The sequence below is a fragment of the Cucurbita pepo genome, chromosome 9, assembly GCF_057944985.1.
Source record: "Cucurbita pepo subsp. pepo isolate OVF chromosome 9, ASM5794498v1, whole genome shotgun sequence".
In the NCBI taxonomy this organism is placed as follows: domain Eukaryota; kingdom Viridiplantae; phylum Streptophyta; class Magnoliopsida; order Cucurbitales; family Cucurbitaceae; genus Cucurbita; species Cucurbita pepo.
Genome location: NC_141806.1, coordinates 7,318,647 through 7,330,628, shown reverse-complemented (window position 1 = coordinate 7,330,628; position 11,982 = coordinate 7,318,647). Strand labels below are relative to the sequence as shown.

General features: G+C 38.4%; 1 long non-coding RNA gene and 1 other non-coding gene across 2 annotated transcripts; both read right to left on the bottom strand.

Moving 5' to 3' along the window:
• Positions 1-5,114: 5,114 nt before the first annotated feature.
• Positions 5,115-5,254, bottom strand: LOC111783745 (small nucleolar RNA Z247). The gene has a single exon (XR_002813426.2). It is a non-coding gene; the product is annotated as a small nucleolar RNA Z247 (small nucleolar RNA).
• A 1,989-nt stretch (positions 5,255-7,243) lies between these two features.
• On the bottom strand, positions 7,244-8,696 carry LOC147791219 (uncharacterized). The gene is made up of 2 exons (XR_015422545.1): positions 8,518-8,696; positions 7,244-7,845 (listed from the first exon to the last, which is right to left on the bottom strand). It is a non-coding gene; the product is annotated as an uncharacterized LOC147791219 (long non-coding RNA).
• Between the last annotated feature and the right edge of the window lie 3,286 nt (positions 8,697-11,982).

Here is an 11,982-nt window from a genome sequence, read left to right as displayed (position 1 = left end):
TGCTATTAAATGGAAATGCAACTAACCTATGCTAACCTATTTTAGACTAAATTCAAATTGCAAAACTATCCTAAGCATGTGTCATAGTCTCCCAGTTGTGATGCCACCGTTAACCGTACATGGGAATCTTGCCTTTACCAGAAAAATGAGAGTAGCACATGACTCGAATATTTTAAGAAATACTCAGTAAATAGGATACTTGATGTGACTTATCATTAGAGTCTATTTTCCTACGACGACTATCCTAAATAGGATACTTGATGTGTACTTAATTTTCCTACACACGGTCCACACGTGCGAGCATTCTCCTAGGCCCCATTCTGGTAGGGCGAGCATTCTCTGGTAGCTTTTGATACCAGATACTCATTAGGAATAGCGATCGTTCGACAACATTATGGTAAACATAATTAACGCATCCATACTATCGTGAAAGGAGAAGGAGTATCTCCCGATGCATGAGCACAAAATAATACATGAGGTCCCAACATTTTTCCATTTTCATTATCATATAATACAACCTCTACTTGTCCATCATTTTGCATGTCAATCATATCATATCATATCATTCATATTAGACACATATGTCATATCATAACATTTTCATGCTTCCAAACATAACAATCATCATGAACAAATCATATCATTTCATATATCACAACAGTCACATAACATATCACGAGTCATGCCTTCAACATATCATATCTTAACATATCATATCATAAACATATCAATTCACGCAATGCAACATAGCAATCATATAGCATAACAAACCATACCATAATATATCATCTCATATCAGTTTGGATATAGCACGTGCGAAGCGACGAGCACATGTCATCATACAGCACACAATTATAACCAAATGACGGTAGAACCACTTACTTGGTTGGCCTTAGCCATCATAACGTTTCCATGCTTCCAGACATAACAATTCTCATTATTCATATCATATCATATCATATATCATAACAGTCACATAACATACTATGAGTCATGCCATCAACATATCATATCTTAACATATCATATCATAAACATATCAATTCACTCAATACACATAACATAACATACACATATCATTTCATATCAATTTGCAGCGAGCATGTGTCATCATATAGCACACAATTATAACCAAATGACAGTAAGGCCAATTACTTGGTCGGTCTTAGCTGACATTTTTTCTAACTTGAGTACGCTGTTAGGTTGAATGGCACTATGACCTAGGGTCACGACCTCATATATTCATAGATATGTATAATGAAGATTACATTCTAAATCATAGATTTAGTAACAAACCATGAAATCATAGATTTGGTAACAAAACTATGAAATCATAGATTTGGTAACAAAACTATGAAATCATAGATTTGGTAACAAACTAGTAAATCATAGATTTGATAACAAACTAGTAAATCACTAGATTATCTTACTCTATACAGATATGATCTATTCTATGTTTAACACCCCCCTCAATCTGGACGATGTACTACTAAGTTCAGATTGCGCCTAAAATTGCTAAAGAAGAAGCTGGCAATGGCTTTGTCATGATATCAACGAGTTGATCCTTGGAGGAAATGAGTCGAACATCAAGCTGACGAGTTGATACTCGTTCACGAACGAAGTGATAATCAACCTCAACATGCTTCGTCCGTCGATGAAAGATTGGATTGGCGGACAGGTAGGTGGCACCAATGTTGTCACACCACAGGCTAGGCGCTCGCGCTTGCGAGATCCCGAGCTCACGCAAGAGAACTTTGATCCAAATTAATTCGGCGGTGGCATCAGCAACTGCCTTATATTCGGCCTCCGTACTAGAACGAGAAACTGTAGATTGTTTCCTCGAACTCCAAGAGATAAGATTGCCACCAAAGAAGATCACATAGCCTCTAGTGCTTCGACGATCATCAGGATTCCCGGCCCAATCAGCATCCGAAAAGGCACTCAACAAATCAGTGCTGGACTTTGTAAGACACAAACCCATATCAATAGTGTCATGTAGATAACGGAGAATTTGTTTGACTACCGCCCAATGTATAGATGTCGGGGAGGACATGAACTGACACACTCTATTGATACAGAATGATATATCAGGACGTGTCAGAGACAAATATTGGAGAGCACCAACGACACTCCGATAGCGAGTAGTATCCTCAGGCGAAAGCTTTTCACCACCATCCAATAACAACTTCTCACTAGGAAGCATAGGTGTGTGCACACCTTTGGAGGTGAGCATATTGGTTCTGGACAATAAATCTTGAATGTATTTATGTTGTGTCAGAATAAGTCCATTGGAAGTATGGCGGACCTCAATCCCAAGAAAATAACTCAAAATGCCAAGATCCTTGACGGCAAAATCATCCTGAAGTTGTGTAAGAAGTTTCTCAGTAGCCGTAGAAGATGAGCTGATAATAATAATGTCATCAACATAGATGAGAATATACATCTGAATGCCCGTCTTGTTAAAAATGAAAAGAGAAACATTAGCCTTTGAAGGTGTAAAATCCAGCTGTAATAGTTTGGAGCTAAGGCGAGAAAACCAGGCACGCGGAGCTTGTTTAAGGCCATAAAGCGACTTATTCAGTTTGCAGAGATAACCAGGGTGTTGAGAATCCACAAATCTAGGGGGTTGCTTCATATAAACATCTTCATTAAGAAAGCCATGAAGAAAAGCATTTTGAATATCAAACTGCCGAATAGCCCAACCACGAGAAATAGCAAGAGATAATAAGAGACGAATGGTAGTGGGCTTAACAACTGGACTAAAGGTATCATCATAATCAACGCCATACTGCTGTTTAAAACCTTTAGCAACCAGACGTGCTTTGTAGCGATCAATAGAGCCATCTGGCTTTTGCTTGAGTTTGAAAACCCATTTACAATCAATAACGTTAAGACCAGCACGAGGAGGAACTAAGTGCCATGTCTTATTTTTTTGAAGTGCCTGAAATTCATCATTCATTGCCGGACGCCAGAGGGGATGCTCCATAGCAGTAATATGTGAAGTAGGTTCAGAGGCAGAAGACCGAGCTACAAGATATGTTACTGTTCCATCTGTACGCACCTTGGGTTTCTTGATATTGTGCTTCAATCGAGTACCATACGGATGAGTAGTAGGTGCAGGATCCACATTTGAGGGGACAGCCGTATCAGCCGTTGCGAGGGGAGCAACCGATGCTACAGTAGTTGGTTGACCAGCGGCCGAGGATTCGACCGGACATTGCGCAATATCATCTGCTGGCGGAGAAGCCAAGGCCTCAATCATTGGCGGAACAACCAACGTCGATTTGCATGGCAGCGACGCAGAGGATTGCTGTGGCAATTTCGAAGCTGATGTAGACACCAAATTTTCTGCATCCAAAGAGTTAGTAGGCCCAGACATATGCATGTGATTATTCTCCAAATTAGTACTGCTATTACCCAAATGCAAGGTGCACAAATCAGGGGCATTATGCGTCGACTGCATGATTGGGGAAGAATTAGGTGGGGCTCTCTTGAATGGAAAAACATTTTCATCAAATATGACGTCTCTAGACATATAGACACGACCAGAATCGGTGTCAAGACACTTATACCCTTTATCTAAAGAACTGTAGCCTAGAAAGACACATTCCTTTAGTCGAAAAGAGAGCTTTTGTTTGTTATGAGGACGAAGATGAGGCCAACAAGCACACCCAAATTTTTTTAATAAGGAGTAATTTGGTGGGGTATGAAAAAGAAGCTTTAAGGGGCATTTTTTTATCGATGACATGAGTAGGAAGCCGATTGATGAGATATGTGGCTGTAAGAAACCCGTCGTTCCAAAATTTAATAGGTACATGAGCATGAGCTAGAAGGGCTAGGCCAGTTTCGACAATATGACGGTGCTTGCGTTCAGCAGACCAATTTTGTTGATGTGTGTGAGGGCACGAAACACGATGAGCAATTCCAAGGGAACGAAAAACTATGTTATGAATTTTCTGATATTCTCCACCCCAATCAGATTGGACCCACTTGATTTTAATATCTAGGAGGCGCTCAACATGAGCTTGGAATTGCAAAAATATACGAGGAGCTTCTGTACGATCATGCATCAAATAGATCCACGAAAATTTACTGAAATCATCAATGAAACTAATATAATATTTAAAACCTCCAATAGATGGAGGTGCAGGGCCCCAAACATCCGAAAAAATAAGTTCCAAAGGTGACGAAGACCTATGGGAAGAACTAGTATATGGTAATTGATGACTTTTTGCTAACTGACACGCATTACAAACTGACAAAGATGACTCACTAGCACATGAAATATTATTGAGACGCAAAATTGATTTTACTACTTGAGATGAAGGATGTCCAAGACGTGCATGCCATTGGGCGTGAGTAGTAGATCTGCTCACCAAGGCGTGCTTGAGATCATCGACATCGGATGACTTAATAGGATAAAGATCAGATTCACACCTCCCATTTAGGAGACTTTTCCTCGACCGTTGATCCTTTATAGAAAAGTGCCAATGATGGAATTCAAAAAATACGTCATTATCACGAGAAAATTTATGAACGGAAAGAAGATGTTTGGAAATTTCAGGCATATGCAAAATATTACGCAATGCAAGAGGACGAGTAGCAGTATTAATTAGAGAATGACTAGTATGCAAAACACGCAAACCTACTCCATTGCCGACTTGAACTTGTTCAACTCCATGATAACGTTCACGCACAACGAGACGATCCAGGTCACTGGTGATATGATCCGTAGCGCCTGTGTCGCTGTACCAATTTGGGTCAATCTTGTAAGAGGAAGTAGCTGCCAGTGCCGTAGGAGGAGCAGAAGAAGGTTCATCTTGATAGGACTCATCCATCCTATGCCAGCAGCGGATAGCAGTATGCCCCACTTTGCCGCAGATCTGGCAGGAAGGACGAGCAGAAGGGCCACGACGATCACCAGCAGGACGAGAGGGTGCATAACCTTGAGAACGACCACGACCACGATCCCTACGCCCACGATTCTTCTGCTGACCACCACGACTAGCATAATTGGCAGAAGATCCAAGATTTAACTGAAGTTCAGCACGACCAGTATAATAGGCAGAAGATCCCAGATTTAACTGAAGTTCAGCCTGGTGTTGTAGTTGGCGAGCTTCATACGTCATTAGATGTGCAAACACATCATCAAGCGTGAGGGCTTCACTCTTGGTAGTCATTGAGGTGACGAAGGGATCATAGTCAGCGCCAAGACCAGCGAGAAGATACGCGAACACATCATCATCCTGCAAGGCAGAGCCGGCAGCAGCAAGCTCGGTGGCCAGCCCTTTGATCTTGCGAAAATAATTTGTAGCAGATTGATCTCGTTTCTTGGACGTGGCGAGCTCAACACGAATCTGAGTAGTGCGAGCACGAGTTGACGATGAAAACATCCGCTGCAGGGTATCCCACGCCTCCTTGGACGTAGTAGTGGCAACCACATTGTGAAGAATCTCCTCAGACATGGAGGAGAGAAGGCCGCTAAGGACCTGTTGATCCTGATCATACCACTGATTATAGGCCGGATTAGAGACCAGTTCAGCACCAGCAGCAGTTGAGGAAGGGACCAGCTTGGCAGGTGCGGCATTTGTGCCATCAAGGTAGCCCATAAGCTTCGTACTCCATAGGTAAGGGAGGAGCTGGGCGCGCCATATGATGAAGTTGTTTTTGGTTAGACGAATTGTGACAGCATGGTGTAGAGGGATTGGACCAAAGGTCGCCATGGTAGTTGAGACGGTGTTGGAGATGGTGGATGGAGAGGAGGAAGAAGATATGGTAGACATTTAAAAAATAAACCTTGGCTCTGATACCATGTTAGGTTGAATGGCACTATGACCTAGGGTCACGACCTCATATATTTATAGATGCGTATAATGAAGATTACATTCTAAATCATAGATTTAGTAACAAACTATGAAATCATAGATTTGGTAACAAAACTATGAAATCATAGATTTGGTAACAAAACTATGAAATCATAGATTTGGTAACAAAACTATGAAATCATAGATTTGGTAACAAATCAGTAAATCATAGATTTGGTAACAAATCAGTAAATCATAGATTTGGTAACAAACTAGTAAATCACTAGATTATCTTAGTATATACAGATATGATCTATTCTATGTTTAACATACACCACTTACTTGGTTCGCCTTAGCCGACATTTTTCTTAACCTGAGTACGTTCGCTCCCATTCCTCTAAATTGCTCCAATTATCATCAGTTGTCCTTTTCTATTAAAATAAGTTGTCCTTTTCTATTAAAATAGTCATCTCATATTATAACCAAATGATGATAGGTCCACTTACTTAGTTGGTCTTAGCCGATCTATTGAGAAATTTACCCTTATCTTAGACCTTTTGCCTAAAACAAGGTCAAAGTCAGCTTTGAAATGGTGAAAACGGTGAGAATTTGCTCATTTTTCCTTTATCCAGTCGAAGGAGCGAGTTCTGAGCCGCGAAGCCGAGCCGTTTAAGTCGACTGAGTCGAGGAGGTTTTTGTTGCAGGCCAGGGGTTGACGCGTGGGGCATAGTAGGTAGTGGATGTGTGTTTGAGGCTTGGGCCAAGGGTGTGTTTGGGTCGTGGGTTGTAGGTGGGAGCACGCACAGATTGGGCCAGGTTTGTTTGTGTGTTTGGGCCAAGTTTTGTCGTTTTTCCTTCGGTTCTTCTTTGTTGATGGTAAACACCTCAAATGTGTTAAACTAACGTGATAACCAACTGGATCATGACACCATATGATTTACAAGTTTTATTTTTTATTTTTTATTTATTTATTTATTTATTTTCCTATATTATGATACAAGGTTAAAAAACCATAACTGGAGTAAACATTTTTATGAATATTTGAAGGGACTTTAGTGAGGATATGTGTTCTCTAAATGAAGGTCGAACATTTTAGTCAACCACAATGGGATTCAAACCCACGACCTTCTATATGCTACTTTGGAAATCAATGACAACTCACATGATCAATGCCCTCCTATAAGACAGATCCAATGAGTAGGGCGATCAAATAAACTATCAAATGATCATGCCTAACTCTATGGTTCCACACGGGAGTTGAAAGGAAAGTGGAAGCTTTATAGACATTGTATCAACTACTGTTAGCCTACATGCTAACTTGAAAATAACATCAACGGTTTTTTCCCTTTAAAGGCATTTGCTTTAAATGATTTTTTCCCAAGAAGCTATTCTACCCATTTTTTATGGATGCACTAATGCATTTAATAAATTGGAACTATATGAATAAATATCTAACATTCTCCGTTCGCAGGATAAGATTTATTTTAATAAAAAATATAATTTTTGTGCGATTCGATAACATAAATTAGTGCCCAATAGTTTTCACAAATCTAATATACAACATCTAATCATCCACTTTCTTCATATACTTCTACCCAACCTACATAAAAAGAATTTGGACATATGAGACTATAAGTAGTGGGTAGGTAAAAAGAATACCTAAGGGTGCGAGACAACTCTCTCTAAGGAACTCAGCAAAATAGCCTCGTAACTTCGAGAAAAAGGGTGCCTTCTCACAAAGAGGGTCGCAGTGACCAGGCCCGGGCGACTATTTACCAAAAATACAAGTCTCCACAAAGTCGTAAGACCATGTATGGGGGCTGACGCCTGCCCAGTGCCGGAAGGTCAAGGAAATTGGTGACCTGATGACAGGAGACCTGGCGACCGAAGCCCCAGTGAATGACGGCCGTAACTATAACAGTCCTAACGTAGCAAAATTCTTTATCGGGTAAGTTCCGACCCGCACGAAAGGCGTAACGATCTAGGCACTGTCTCGGAGAGAGGCTGGGTGAAATAGACATGTCTGTGAAGATGCAGACTACCTGCACCGGGATAGAAAGACCCAATGAATCTTCACAGTTCCCTAAGATTGGCTTTGGGCCTTTCCTGCACAGCTTAGGTGGAGGGCGAATAAGGCTCGTGATAAGTAGAGGAGTAACTATAAATGTCTTAATAAGAAGCAATAGAAACCGCTTAGAAACTAAAAAATATAGATTTTAATAAATTGACATTGTCTATCCAAATCTTAACATTCAATAGTTTTACTTTTGTGTTCAAATGTGTGACTAAACTGAAACTATCAAACTAAAACTTACATTATGTAATAACTTCAACTATTTTTTTTCTAATCCTTAATGTTATTACACCTATTCGTATAAATAATTTTAAAATAATCAAACTTTGCATCGAAAATTGATAATACTATTTGCACATGGATTTCATTAATATCCAAATCAAATAAATGAATGAAATAATGATGTATTAAATAAAATTCTTTTTGTCATAAGTGGGCATTTGGTCTAGTGGTATAATTCTCACTTAGGGTGTAAGAGGTCCTTGTTCATGTTTATCTTCTCTTATTAATTCTCCTTTTCTATCCGAGGTACATACATGAGATTGTAGGTAGTAGTGTAAAATATGATATCATATTATGTTGTAAACATACACAAACTAAAAAACCGAAAGCAATTGCATTATCAAACAAATCAACTTACAAACGCTTTTATAGCCTCCTTACAAACTAGCAAACGTTTTTATAGCCTCCTTACAAACTAGCAAAGGTTTTTATAGCTTCCTTACAAACTAAACTAACAAATGCTTTTATAGCCTCCTTGCAAACTAACAAAGGCTTAATGGTTCTACCCTTCTTAGGAGTGGACATCCTAAATTTAGTGGTCTTAACATTTAATTTAATGGTTGTACCATTTCTAGGGTGGACATCCTAAATTTAGTCGTCCTCACATTTAAACAGACTAATTAATCTAGTGGTCCTAACATTCTTACCGGAATGGACTTCCTAAATAAATGGTAGTCATTCCAACTGTAGAGAAAAGGTATAGTATGACCATCTTTAACAATTTCTCCCCTAAACTGATTGCATGGATGCCTTCAGTTTACTCGTGTTACTACACACATACCCACATTAACTCATTTAGTTTTATGAACGCATCAGCTTTAGTGGTTTTGTCATAATATCTGCAACTTGTTCCTGTGTGACACAATGCTTCAGCTCAATAACTCCATCTCTGGTCAAATCACGCAAGAAAAGAAACCTCACATCAATGTGTTGTTAGGTTTTATGTCCTAAAACTCATAGTTTGTAAACAAAAACATATTCTATTTTCAATAAAGTTAGTGTTGATGTTTATTAGTAAAGATTGTTATTGAATAAAGTAAATTTTACGATTATTAATCTAAATCCAATAAACTAAGAACACTCTAACTATAACATGATTACTTGAACTATATGTAGAGACATAAGAGTGGATCAAGTTTAAGTATATAGTCAAAATGATCTATAGTATAGGGATAATAAGGCTAAGTACCTTATCCTGGGGACACTATGGATGCAGCCCACTTTTGTATATGATATAAACAATGTGACCACTAAATTATACATGTGGAGACATGTGAGTGGGGGCGGTCTATGCAATGAGTATTGCATAAGATCGGACCATGAAGAAAATCACTCTCACTTTATAATGTCGTTTACTATTGAGACTGATTTTTTCATTTGATGACCTAGGTAACTCGATCTTAACCCTGAGCTAACCATGAACTCCTGTTTATTCAAAATTATCCTTAGATTTTCATGGGTGAGAGTGGCTCGAGCTCGCAGACTCAATAAGCCTCCCATTTCAAGGGTAAGACTGGGTGAATAGCTGGAGACATAGGGTGCAAGATGGAATCCACTCCTACCCACTTTTAGGGATAGGAGAGAGATTGTTCCCTTAAGTACTAACTCTAGGTCTTGATCAAGGGGCTCCACACTCTCATTGGACTGAGAGGGATTCGATTTACTAGTTGGACCACAAACCAATTGTTCATTAGAGGATAAGTGGAACATAAGGAACAAGAAGTAACTTTAGGGGTAAAACGGTAAATTGACCTAGCTCTAGTTATGAACAACCTGTGACGGATCGACTTACTAATCATGGTTATATCAAATGGACAAAAATATATCTATAGTGAGGGGAGTGCAACTACTAGGCTATAGTGGAGTGTCCTAGTAGTTAACGAATGTTGGTTAACAAGGTTAATGAGTTTAGTCGGTTAATCTTGGATCGTTGGAACCCATGATCTTTAGGTCCATTAGGTCCCCTGCTAGCTCATATCGGACTAAACCATAAAATAGTGTAACGAATGAGTTCGAAGTGTTCGAATTCAAATTAGGGAATATGCGCTAAATAGAGATGATATATTTAACCGCATTTTTGTTTTATATACCAATTAAACAAAAAGAGAGAATTGGAGATATTTAAATAAGATTTAAATATTTTAATGAATATGTGTCATGGGATTGACATTTGAATTAATTAGATTATTTAATTAATCATTTAATATTACTTTAATTTGAAATTAATTATTTAAATTAATTGTTGAATTAAAATGGAGAAAGTCAAAACGTTGACTTCACTTCATGAAAAAATTCATGCTTGAGTTAGTGGAATTTTGTCAAAATTTGGTAATCTCAAATTTCCATGAACATGCAAATATGACAAAAATATAGTGATCAAGAAGTAAACCGGTTTAGTCACCAACTCAAACATGAAAAAATCCATGTTTGAGTGGGTGGAATTTGCATGTACATGGAAAGTCTTCTTGCATGAAAAAATCCATGTTTGAGTGGGTGGAATTTGCATGTACATGGAAAGTCTTCTTGTGAAAAACTTGAAGAAAATTCCTCACAAACTCTCCCTTCACATATACTAAATCCCTTCCAAGTTTAGTCACTCATCGGATTCCACAATTTCATTCTAAGGCCAGAGAATAGTAGGGAAGACACTAGTGGTGGTTCAAAACCGGTTCGTGAGGAAAAAGGAATTTGAACTACAAAATGTTAGTATTCAAACTTCTTGAGTTTTAATGCTTAAGAACATGCTAGCTAATTTACTATAATTGATGTACTTAGAGTGCCTAAGATCCAAATTGCTTCCGCATGTGTTATAACAACACCATCATATGTTTGCTACGTCCATGCATGATTGGATTCTTGGATAGCTTAACAGTGGAACTGTTATCACCTAACCTAGTTTTTCATAAACTCTCCTCATCCACACCCATTGACAAGCACAAGAGGCGGCTGCCACAAATCCTGCTTCAGTAGTAGACAAAGTAACTACACGATGTTTTTTGGAGGACCAAGACACAACTCCATCATTGTGTAAGAAGACATAACTAGAAGTGTTTTTCCTATCATCTATATCTCCCGCATAATCATTGTCAGTATATGCTATCAACTCTCCATTACTCCTTTTCCAATAAAGAACTCCCAAATCTAGAGTACCTTTTAAGTATATCAACACCCTGTTTGCAGCTTGCAAATGCAACTCTGTTCGATTTGTCATAAATCTACTAATGAGAGACGTTACATTCATTAAATCCAACCTTGTTGCAGTTAGATACATAAGGCTTCCAATCAATTGTATATACATGGTAGCATTGATCTTGGCTCCTTCTTCATCCTTTGTTAGTCTAACCCAGGAACAACATGGTTTTTCACACTATTACTTTTTTCATCATAAACTTGTCCAAAACTTCTTTTGCATACTTTCTCTAACTAATATAAATTCCTTCTGAATTTTGTAAAATCTGAGAAAATATTTCATTTTTCCCAAATTAGACATTTCAAATTGATGTTTCATGGAATTCTTGAACTTAACAAACATGCTCTCATCATTACTAGTAAAAATTAGATCGTCAACATATAGACTAATAATTAAAATTTTACCTCTATCTCCTGTTTGTATAAGTATGGTCATAGTTGCACCTCTCAAATCCTTCTTTGACAAAGTGTGCTTCAATTCGACTATATCATGCACGTAGGGCTTGTTTAAGGCCACATAATGTCTTCTTCAATTTGTATACCTTGTATTCTTGACCTTTTTTCTCATAACCTTGTAGTTGCTCGACAAAGATGACTTCTTTTAACTCTCCATATGAGAAAGCACTTTTTACGT